This window comes from Giraffa tippelskirchi, chromosome 6 (assembly GCF_054371585.1).
Source record: "Giraffa tippelskirchi isolate mGirTip1 chromosome 6, T2T-mGirTip1v1.2.pri, whole genome shotgun sequence".
In the NCBI taxonomy this organism is placed as follows: Eukaryota; Metazoa; Chordata; class Mammalia; order Artiodactyla; family Giraffidae; genus Giraffa; species Giraffa tippelskirchi.
This window is the reverse complement of record NC_137280.1, coordinates 165447326-165459978: the sequence shown is the minus strand read 5'-3', so window position 1 is coordinate 165459978 and position 12653 is coordinate 165447326. Positions and strand designations below refer to the sequence as shown.

Below are 12653 nucleotides of genomic sequence, written 5' to 3'. Positions count from 1 at the left end.
GAGACTTATAGAAAAGAAGACCAGAAGAGAAGGAAAAAAAAATCACAGGACATGCAGAAATCCAATAGGATTCCATAGTCAGAGTCACATGAAAAAAACCCTACAAGTTAATATATTAACAGCAACAACCATAAGTGCCTTGAAAAGGAAAAAAACAAAGTCTCTGCTAAAGTCTCCACACAGTCCTCCTATAACTGTACCCACACCACCAAGAAAATCAGTATCAAAGATCAACATATATTAAGAATAAACCACAACAACTGAATAGGTAAGAAGCATGATTATTCCCATTTAAGCTGCCAAAATGATTATGTCTAGTTTTTCTAAAGATGTATTATAGGTGGGTGGGAGCATCTTGATATCACAGATAGGAGAAATGATTTTACTTCTAAGCTCATCATATATGGGGTAGACAATCAGTAGGTATTTTGCTTTCACAGGGCAGTGGGTAAATATTCCCAGAAAAACTGAATAATATTTGAATGAGATTTCATTTATTGTAGCTGACATATTTCCTTTCTTGAGCTCTGTTCTGTGTTATTTTATCTTCAGTAACAGATGAAAATGTATTCATGAAAAAGTTGTGATACTAATATTTTGCTGATACTCTTCTTCACGATGAGACTGCTTATGTCATGCTGCAGTTGGTTTGCTGATTTTTAAAAACTGCAAAATAAAGACCTGAGAAATAATTTGTTCAGCAATTCCCAACCCCAATTTAGTAATGCAGTCTTTCTACCCATCTCACAACAGGATATCTGCAGTTATTCCAAAGCCTATTATGGAACTTTTCCAAAAGTCTCAAGCCAAAAAAAAACTTGAAAAACTTTTAGGAGATAAGGTGGCAAAAGAGTATCACAAAATTGCATTACAGGTAATGAATACAAGTCTAAAAAGAGATCATAGAATTAGACCAGTGGCTTTCCACCTTGGCTGAACAGTAATTTTTTTTTTAATTGTAATGTCCAGGGTACACCTCAGATGAATTACATCAGAAACTTTGGGAGTAGAACACAGGTGTGAGTATTTTTTCAGGTTTCCCAGGAGATTTCAATATATAGCCAAGGTTAGAAACAACTGGAATAGAACCATTAAAGGACAAAATCCTTAAAATAATGCTATCTTCTGTGAGGTTTAAGGGGGGTGGGGTGGAGTGGGGAGTATGTGCAACAAAGTGAGAGCTAGCTGAAACACTTCCTAACTCCATGACTAAGGCAAGTCTTCAATTCTGAATCTCCCAAATTCCTCAAAGGGCTGCCATGAAGCAGAAACTAAAAGAGAGAACAGGTGAAAGCACCTAAAAGCATTAATGTCACATAAAAGCATTGAATAAATCTCCCTTATCTCCCCTTCCATCCCTCCAAGTGTTTTAGGGAAACACTACTTCTGACCAAATATATTAGAGAGTAATAGCTCTAAACACAGGACACAACTGGTCCCCCCAAAATTTTAGGCAAATACAACTACAGCCCTTGGACAGCAAGGAGGTCCAACCAGTCCATCCTAAAGGAAATCAGTCCTGAATATTCATGGAACAACTGATGCTGAAGCTGAAAATCCAACACTTTGGCCACCTGATGCGAGGAACTGACTCATTTGAAAAGACTCTGACGCTGGGAAAGATTGAAGGTGGGAGGAGAAGCGGATGACAGATGATGAGATGGTTGGATGGCATCACCGACTCAATGGACATGAGTTTGAGTAGGCTTCGGGAATTGGTGATGGACAAGGAAACCTGGCATGCTGCAGTCCATGGAGTCGCAAAGAGTCAGACATGACTGAGCGACTGAACTGAACTGACTAACAACAATAGCCATTCTTTCACTAATAATGGAAAAGAAATATGCAGAGTCTTCAATTCACTAATGACTCGCCTGCCAAAAGCTCATCTAAAAATTGGTTGTTTGAAGCAAAAATAAGATGCCATATTTTGCCAGTTGGCTAAACCAAAAGACTGATAATCATTGATAATCACCAGTGTTGGCAAGAATATGGGGAAAGAAGGTTGTAGAAATATAAATTAGTACAACCTTTTTTGGAGAGCAATTTGGCAGTATTTATCAAAATTTAAATGTACATACTCTTCCATCCAACTAATCCATTTCTGGGCACCTAGCCTAGAGACATACTCGCACATACCTACACAAAGAGATATTATTATGTTTTTGGTTTTATTTTTCTCTCAAAGAACTTATTACTTTCTCAAATTCTTTTGCAGACTATCTTCATACTAGAAGGTAAAGCCCTATAGGAAGAGGCTCTTCAGTCTTGTTCACCAGTGAGAAGGGCTGGGCTTGTCAACAGGGCCCAACTTATGGTCATACTTGCTGCCCACAATGTCATTCTGCTGGACACATACAATTCTTTGGTTTCTGATGCACTTTCTCCATCAATCCATTCATGTTTCTCTTTCTTTTATTCATTTTAAATAATGTATAAACATGCATACACCATCTAACACAGTGACACTAACAACAACTCATTTCTATTTATATGCTCTCCCCATGCCATCCTCTGTGTGTCCTCCACCCTCACCACTTCAGGGGTAAACACAATCCTGAGCTTTGTGTTTATTTATTCCTTTGCTTGTTTTTAAATGTTACAAAAGTAGTATTGTACTATAAATAGTTTTTTGGGATTTTCTTTTTTCACCAACATTTTGTGATAGATTCATCCAAGTGTCGTGTCTATCTGTACTTTCTTTCATGGCAAGTGAATATTCCATTGTGAGGATTAATCATAATGTATTTATCTATTCTCCTATAGTCAGCATTTTTGTGTTTCCATTTTGGGCTGCTGAGAACAGAGGTACTATGCACACTCTTCCTGATATTTTATAGCACCAAGTCGACTTCTGGCAGGAAATCTGACTGCCATCACACTAACCCCATCACCCATGACAATCACTGATGGGCTCCCTTAAAAGGTTTAATTTTTCTCCCCACTTCCCCCTGCAACCAGACCAGTTCAAGGGAGGGAACTCATGAAAGGGGAAAGCACTCCTTTTAAAAGACAGCTCTTGGCAGCATAACTGGCCCCTTCCAGAACTATTCTGTTAACCTCCAACCTCAGGCTGGCTGTTTACTTTGCCCACCTGCCAGAATTTTAAAGATATTTCTATTTGAAAGATAAATTCCTGAACAGTTTGATTTCAATACTTTATTCCTATTATTTTAAAAAGTCAACTGCAAAGAGAGTTTTAGCTACTGATATTAACTCCAATATATATTCTTGTTTAGCACTAATATTTGACATTGAGTGCCCAAAAAATGCACAGATGGACTCCATGATGGGTAAACACACACATACACACACAGTAGCCTGAATAAAAATTCCAGGTTCAGTAGTTACATGTAACCCATTTTAGTTCCTCTCACTAAGATATGACATAAAAGATTTAAAGCAATTTAGGAAAAAAAGAAAGAATAACCTATGCATTGTCTTGTAATGATTTTTTTTTTAATTTAATTTAGAATATGGTGCAAGCTGTTTGTAATGCCTGTATAAATACTGCTTTGGTCTCATCAGTATTTTACAATCTTTTCTGGTGTTACCATTGTCCAAAGACCTCAAATTACAGAAATCATTTCTTTTTAATTAGGTTTTTTAAAGTTGCTGCCTCCATTCAGGAAAGAGAAAAACGGGACCACCAGTGGGGACAATCTAACTAAAACCAGCCATGTAGATAACCACAGGCCCTTCACCCCATCCTATACCCTTCTGTTCAGTTTACAGGTGTTAAGTGTTTAGGGTATGTGTTTTGCTAAAACCACAGCCTCAAATTCCTAAACACACACTCCCCAGTCCTCACTACACTCCACCATGGTCTACATTCTCTGGATCCAGGAGCATCCGTCCACCTTGCCTTCCAGTCAGCTCTCGTATGCACTCAGCCTTGCCCTCCCATCCCCGCTCAGCCCCTCTGTTTCTGAAACCCCTTTCCTCATGGCTGTGATGAGGACCATTGGTAGAGGACACCCCACCGCAGGAACTGCAGTGCTACTCAACGGTGCCTTCTGGAGCCCTACAGAGCCAGAGCCGGACAGCAGCAGTGTTCATGCTCAGCTGCTCAGTCCCATCTGACTATTTGAGACCCCAAGGAACTGTTGCCCGCCAGGCTCCTCGGTCCATGGGATTCTCCTGGCAAAAATACTGGACTGGGTTGCCATTTCCTATTCCAAGGGATATTTCCAACCCAGGGATTGAACCTACATCTCCTGCATCTCCTCTATTGCAGGCAAATTCTTTACCGCTGAGCAACCAACTGCTCATGGGCCCACAAACAGCTCAATAGAACCAAGATCCTACCCTTTTTTGCCCTGTGGCCAATGCCATTCTCTTCACAAAGACTATTGAGATCATCAGCATGAACTTTCTCAACATCTCACACCTCTCCAGCCCACGCTTTTGTCTATTTTTATCTGTATCCTGCCGTGCCAGCTCTCTCCCTCTCATTCCAGAGGAAGTGATCTCCCTTTTCTGGTTTCTGGCTAATTCCTTCACCTGTGCCGGCAAAGTCCACCCCTCCCACACAGTGCAGAATCACCCTTATTCTTTCTCTCCCTAGTTGGGCTACTGCCCCACACACCCCAGTGTTCATTCTTAAAACCAGCAAACAAAACTCTACCATCCCTATTTTTCCCTTTCCCCTCACAAAAAGAACAGAGGACAATTCTAGCCCATATCCAGTTCTTACCTGCTATCTACTCTTCCACAGACTGCAATCTGGATTTCAACCCTAACACTCTACTCAAGGGGCTCTGGCAAAACTGGAACACCACCCTCACACTCCACCCCCAAGTTGCTAAATCAAATGCTTTTTTTTTTTTCCTTTTCATAAAAACCTTAGCTGACCTATTTGTGGCAGTTGGCAGTATTAACCACTCTCTTCCTCCTGAAATTTTCTTCTCTCTTGACTTATAATTCTTGTTCCTCCTCTTCATATCTCTGATATTTTGCCTTTTCTCATCCCCCTATTTTCTATCTCCTGTCCTGCTGCTGTCCTCTTAAAATGCTCATGCTCCCTATGACCCTAACCTTGGCCTTCTGCTCATCACTCTGAGCATATTTTCCTTAGAAAGTTCCACCTCCCTAATATCCATTCTGAAGCCTCACCTCCTTATAGAGGAATAGACCCACACAGCCACCTGTCTTCAGGGCATCTCAAGTGTACCAAGGCTCACACAGCTCATAATCCCCCTCATTCCCAACCTACCCCCACCAAAACCAATAACCTGGCCCTCCTGATTTCTCTTTCGAAGAGACTGGAATCACCATTTGCCTAATTCTACCCAAGTGGGATCCCTGGAAGTATGATGGCAGTTCCCCATCATTCATTCAATCAGTCCCTGAAGCTTATACAATCAACCTCCCTAACACCATTGTCATCTCTCCTCCCCTTCTCCATTTCCATTGCTTCTGCCTTAATTCAGACTTTTCATCATTAAAATAAGAACTATGTTTACAGAGAATACTAGATACTGAGAAGTTAATATACATAATTCGCAAAATGGAAAATAAGGTACAGATGTACTGTTACCAATATTTTTACAGATGAAAAAAACTGAGACCCAGAGAAGAAAACCAGCCGCCCAAGCTCACACAGCTGAGAAGTGGCAGAGGCAGGGTCTACCAAATGCAAGTCTTCCTGGCTCCAGAGTTCACAGCCTCTGCTCCTCTTTAGCAACCTCCTGTTGTGATAGCTTTCTAATAGGCTTCCTTCTATCTTGTCTCACATTCCGAGTCTAATCCAGTCTATATAGCAGACAAAAATCAGCTCTCCTTTTTAAAAAATCATTTTTATTGTGAAAATAACACCTAATCAGAAAAAAAGTTCAGAAAATAAGGACAGCTTAAATTATTATAGAGTCATCTTTCTAAAATGCAAATCTAATCTCACTCCTGACATTTTCTTAACCTTTTCGAAGTCTCCCCCCTGCCCTTTGGGTAAAGTCAAACCTCAGTAAAGTGCATAGGGTCTTCTAGGATGCCACCTCGGCCTGCACTTCTGGCTCATATCCTGCCACACGTCCCGCCCTAGGCTCCCTCTGCACAGATTGTATCTCCATGCTCTGGGCTTTGAGCTGACCTGGCTCCCAACTGAGAATCTGGGGTGTGTTCTTCTCCACTCATTTCTTTACCTCTCCATTGGATACTTTCTTTGCTTTTGGGAAATCATGTCTCACTGCTCTTTTCAGAAGATGCTGTGTCTAAAGAGAAAAGGACACTTGGCAACACTGCATGGCCAAAGCAGCACAGCTCATGAGAGATTCCACTGTTCACATGGGTCACTAGTGAAGTCCTAACATACTTAGAACATGTATACTCTGTCCAGAAAAAAAGAAACTGGAAATTTGAGGCAATTGCTGTTGGTAACTGATGGTGAGTTGGAGAAAGGACTCCACTTTGACTAAAGACTGCACCTCAGTAATTTTCACCCACAGCCCCTCACCATCCCAAAACTCAGATCAAAGAGGTTAGTAATGCTGATTATTTTTACTGCCACTATCTTATGCAACCCATCTAGCTATACAAGTAGAACCCACAGACATATCCTTGACATTTTCCTCCCTGCCCGCCTCAGTCTATCACAATGTGCTATCTTGCTTCCTAAACTATGTTTTGAAACTGTCCACACCCAATGATGCCGGCCATCTCCAGCATCATTTTCCTCATTCAAGCTATCCTGGAGTTCTGGGAGAACCTCTTAGACTACTCTCTGGCCTCTTCTCATGCATTCTCCATTTTGGAGCTAGTTAACTTTGCAAAACACAAATATGATCACATTACCACTCCACCTCCATCCCTGCATGATTACAACTTTTTAATGTCTTGTCTTTCCTTATATGACAAACTAAAAGCTCTTTAATATTTCCAACCTGTAGAACAAGATTTGGCACACAGTTGTTACTCAATACATTTTAATTAAATGAATGAATGAGTATAACCTTCATCTATACTCTCCCTTTCTCTAATTAAGAATTCCAGACTGACTTTGAGTTCTATTCCCTCTAATCACTAGGGTTTTCCCTCTATTTTTCACTCTCTTCCTTTCCTCCGTCTCCAGGTTAAAATTCCTACCCACTCCCTTCAGACCAGAATGAACCCACCATGTCTCCAGAGCAGCCTTCCCTAACCAACTTGACTAGTCCAGAGTCCTCTGTATAGGCTTTTATCGCATCATGAGCTTCCTCTCCACAGTGTGTGTCACACTTGCAGTTTTATATGTGCTTGTGTAACTAATGTCTGCTGTCCTACTAGCCTTTAGCACTATGAAGGCAGCCCTGTGTCTGTTTTCCCTCATCAGTATACCCCAGGTACTTAGCATAGTGTTTGATATTCAGGAGACATTCAATAAATAGTGAACAGATTAATAAACATATTATAAATTAACATGCAGAGTCCCCACCCCTATTACAAATAGATTTTAATATAGCTAAGAAGTCTAGAAGCTCATTTGAGAGTCAAATCACAGAAGATGGGTCTCTTTCTACTCTTTTTTCTTTGGAAGTCCTTGAAAAAGTCAAAACTTCAACTTCTGAACTCCCAGGATGCAATGTTTTTAAATATTATTTCATCTGAATAGTTACAGGACAATTGTCCTTTTTTATTTTTTTATTATTTATTTATTTATTTATTTAATAAATTTATTTATTTTAGTTGTGCTTTTTTAAAAGATACTCTTCTGGGTTTTGAGATCCCCAAAATAAAGAGGGAGGCAGAATTTGCAATAATTTGCCTGATTAAAAATCTCTCTAACCTAAAGCAAGATCTTTCATATTACCAGTAAAAGTGTACACTTTTTTCCTGGACAAAAAATAACCTATTTAAGTTTAAATACAAATAATGAAGCTTGATCCTTCTTGGGGTTTACTGGCGTGCATGCAGGATGTTTGTTTTGAAGAAATCACAATGTTTTAGGCATCAATTCATGTAGTTTATCGATATACCTGACATTTCCAGGAAAAAATTAAGCCATTAAATCATATAGTTTTAAAAGATTAATGTTAATATGTTTGTAGAAACTATGTCTTATTACTCTTTTGTAAGATGCTTTGTCAAAAGGAAAAAGAGGTATTTTGCACATTGCAGGCCAAAGGCCATTATAAATACTGCCGCCTGTATGGGAATGAATCATCAGAAATGGCAAAGTCTTAACACACTGAGGGTATATCTCTCTTCTCTGAAGTAGAGGTTTGGTACCAGCATTTTAATTTTTGGATAATTTATAGTGATGTGGAGATGGAATATAGAGTTCTTTCTGGTTAAAAGCTGCAACAAGCTACATCTCTGCCCCACAACTCAGGTGGAGAATAGGGTTAATAATACTCATGAGACTCTGGTCTAATAGATTGGTGCTATGTCCCTCCCTTCTATCTATTTCTTTCGGTCAAGATTCCTTCAGCCACTCCTGTCCCAAAGGTACACGCTCACTCTAATATGTTTACTATGTAAATGATTGGCTATAAGTGAAGTGAAGTCGCTCAGTCGTGTCCAACTCTTTGCGACCCCATGGACTGTAGCCCACCAGGCTCCTCCATCCATGGGATTCTCTAGGCAAGAGTACAAGAGGCAAGACTGGCTATATGTCTCCTTATAAATACAAACATTGGCCCAAAAGGAACCCATGATCTGGTGTCTGCTGGCTCTGACTTTATCTCTTCCTCTCCCCTATTTCATTCTGCTTTAGCCACTCTGGCCTCCTAGTCAGCTTTTGAACTTACTATGCACGCCTCAGGGCATCTGTTCTTGCTGTTTTTTTCTGCCTGACACTCTCGTTGCTCACATGTCCATTTGGCTCACTCATTTCTTTGTCTTCGTCCAAACATCGCTTTGTTTTTGACAAGCATGAGGGAGAAAAATTTCCCTAGTCCTCCTATTTTAAATAGCAATTCCTTCTTATCACCTTCCGCCTCTATGTTTTGCTTTCACTCAGTTGCAGTTATTGCTACCCAAGAAGAGCTGACTCATTTGAAAAGACCTCATTTAATGCTGGGAAGGATTGGGGGCAGGAGAAGAAGGGGAGGACAGAGGATGAGATGGCTGGATGGCATCACCGACTCAATGGATATGAGTTTGGGTAAACTCCGGGAGTTGGTGATGGATAGGGAGGCCTGGGGTCGCCAAGAGTCGGACATGACTGAGCGACTGAACTGAGCTGAGATATTTTTGTACCTATCTTTGTTTTTGGCTTTCTCCTTCACTAGCATGAGTTGCAGAAGGGCACCCTGGTTAAAAGCTAGACTATAGAGACAGGGTTTCAAGGCTTGCATTCTCACTCTACCACTTACAGTGTGATCTTCAGTAGGCAGCCCTGTGTCTCAATTTCCTAAGCTCTAAAATGGGGATGATAATAGTATCTATTTCATATGCTTACAATCTGACCTGGAACACAATCTACACTATTTAAGTATTACTTGCTGCTGCTATTATTACGTTTATTTTTATTATTAGAATTACACTTCATGAAGGCAGGACTGAATTTTCTTTGTATCCCCATTTACTCATTAAATAAATGCTATTTTGCATGCATGTAGTTTTCTAAAGAAAAAATTTTAAGTATAACATGCATATATTAATAGAAAATTAGCATCATAAATATACAGTTCAGTGAATTTTCACAATAAAATCCATGAAACTACCACCCCTATTAAGAAATGAAATATGAGCAGTCCACCAGAAGTCCACCCCAATAACTCTGACCTTCCCCCAAAGGTAACCACTATCTTGACTCTTATCATTATAGGTTAATTTTGTCTATTTTAAAATCTAAGTAAATAGAATCATATAGTTAGTACCCTATTGTAACAGACTTCCTTCATGGTTGCAGCATGGAGCAGTCATTTATTCATTCTCATGACTGTACAGTATTCCAGTGAACACTGTATTCAGTTAGTCTTCCAGCATGGAACTAAACTGTCATTCATTTACCCATTCTTGTAGCTGATGGACACTTGGGTGACTGGTTTCTAGTTTGGGACTATTATGAATGGTGTTGCTATAAAAATTCTCGGACATGTCTGGAGCACATAGGCATGCATGTATATATACCTAGAAGAAGAATTTATTGGGAAGTAAGGCATGCTTTTGTTTAGCTTTAATAGATTCTGTCCAAAAGTTTTCCCAAATGGTTGTACCAGCTTACACTCCTATAGCAGCAGGTCAAAGCTCCAGTGTTCCTGTATTTTTAAGCAACATAAATAACTGTATTATTCAATAGACTGTGTTCTCTTTCCCACTGTTTTCAAGAATAGTATGCTTTTAAGACCTCCATGTGTTGCTATTCACTTATTCCCTCTAACTACTGCATAATATTTTAGCATTATGTCTTCATCAATTGAATCATTTTTTCTGATTATTTGAAATGGTGCTTGTAAGTGTAGCAGGTTTTTGTTTGCTTGCTCAGTACCCATTCGCTCTTCTTCCATCCTGACAACTAACTGTGCTCATCTACATGGACAAGCGCTCCAATCCCAGTCCCCAGAGGTGACTCTTAGGTCACGCAAACAAATCCGGTACTTTTATTTCCCTTGTGACCCTGTTCTGGCCCATGAGACTTGAAGAGAAGTCTGTGCAGGCTGGAACAGTGGAAAGGTGCTTCTTCTGACAAGCTTTCTTACTAAAGTCTTCCAAGAAACACAAGGAAGATGTCCTCTTTTCTTACCTGGACACTTGTGTGAGACTGTGTTAGCTGCAACTGCTGCAGCAATCTCCTGACCATGGAGGGAACTGGATGAAAGATGAAAAAGCTGAGTCAATCACTATAGCACTAAGCCAAGAGCCACCCTACCTCCAGACCTGTTGGATGAGAAAACTATTTTAATTAGATTTTCTTACTTGCAAGCAAAACAGTCCTATTGCAACAATTAAAACATTAGCATTGGCTTGTTCTTTAAAAGTTATTTTATATTAAAGTGGATTCATAGAACACTGGGCTTCTCTGGTGACTCAGTCAGTAAAGAATCTGCCTGCAATGTGGAAGACCCAGGCTCGATCCCTGGGTTGGGAATATTCCTTGGAGAAGGAACTGGAAACCCACTCCAGTATTGTTGCCAGGAGAGTCCCATGGACAGAGAAGTCTGGTGGGCTACAGTCCATGGGGTCGCAAAGAGTCAGATACAACTGAGCGATGAAGCACAGCACAGCAGAGCAAGGAGATTCTGGTGAGGAAGATAAAACTCACTGGTTGCCTTAGGCCACAGTTGCTGGCTCGACCTTTAGGACCAGAGTGAGGCCTCAGCCACATGAACTGAAATTAGATGTAGGGAGGTGGGTCCTCAGAAGAAAATCAGTGAAACGAATGCTAGTGCCAATGAACCACACCTCCTGTTTTTCACACCTTTTGTAGTCCCCTGCCGTCAAATTTGGGGCCTCTGGCTAGCTTTTTTAAAAACAGACCTTTGTATATTGTCACCCTGCTTATTTAACTTATATGCAGAGCACATCATGTGAAATGCTGGGCTGGATGAATCACAAACTGGAGTGGATTGACATGAAAAATATCAACAACCTTAGACAGGCAGATGATACCACTCTAATGGCAGAAAATGAAGAGGGACTAAATAGCTTCTTGATGAGGGTGAAAGAGGAAAGTAGAAAAGCCGGCTTAAAACTCAACATTCAAAAAACTTAGTTCATAGCATCCAGTCCCATCACTTCATGGCAATAAAAAGGGAAAGAGTAGAAGCAGTAACATATTTTATTTTCTTGGGCTCCAAAATCATTGCAGGTGGTGACTCCAGTCATGAAATTAAAAGACATTTGCTCCTTGGAAGAAAAGCTCTGACAAACCTAGATAGCATATTAAAAAGCACTGACATCACTTTGCCGACAAAGGTCTGAATAGTCAAAGCTATGGTTTTTCCAGTAGTCATGTACAGATGTGAGAGTTAGACCATAAAGAAGACCGAGAACCAAAGAACTGATGATTTCAAACTGTGGGGCTGGAGAAGACTCTTGAGAGTCCCTTAGACAGCATGGAGATCAAACCAGTCAATCCTGAAGGAAATCAACTCTGAATATTCACTAGAAGGGCTGATGCTGAAACTGAAGCTTCAATACTTTGGCCATCTGATGCGAAGAGCTGACTCAATGGAAAAGATCCTGATGCTGAGAAAGATTAAGGGAAGGAGGAGAAAGGGGCAAAAGAGGATGAGATGGTTGGATGGCATCACCGACTCAATGGACACGAATTTGAGCAAACTCTGGGAGATAGTGGAGGACAGAGGGGCCTGGTGTGCTGCAGTCCATGCAGTTACAAAAACTTGGACATGACTTAGTGACTGAATAACAACAACAATTTTTAAGAAAGTTTTAGATCTATAGGAAAAATGAGGCCATAGTACACACAGTTCTCATATTCCCCCTCGCTGAATTTCTCCTATTAATAATAACATCTTATATTTGCCTGGTATATTTGTTATAATTAATGAAAATTTATTAACGCATTATTGTTAACTAAAGTCCATACTAATTTATCCAGAGTTCCTTAGTTTCCACCTAACATCTTTTTCTGCTCCAGGGTCTAACCCAGAATACCACATTACATTTACTTGTCATTGTCTCCTTTGGTTCATCTTGGTTGTAACAGTTTTTCAAAATTTGCTTTTGATGACCTTAACAGTTTTGAGGAATATAGATCAAGTATTTTGTGG

General features: G+C 40.1%; 1 protein-coding gene across 3 annotated transcripts in view; it reads right to left on the bottom strand.

Moving 5' to 3' along the window:
• Positions 1-12653, bottom strand: part of LOC145509620 (uncharacterized) — a 533964-nt gene that overhangs the window by 431087 nt on the left and 90224 nt on the right. Inside the window, exon 2 of one of the 3 annotated variants that reach the window (XR_014056241.1) lies at positions 10664-10797. The exons of the other annotated variants lie outside the window; for them this stretch is intronic. The gene's annotated coding sequence lies outside the window, so the exon portion shown is untranslated. The remainder of the gene's footprint in view (positions 1-10663; positions 10798-12653) is intronic. 3 annotated transcript variants of the gene reach the window in all.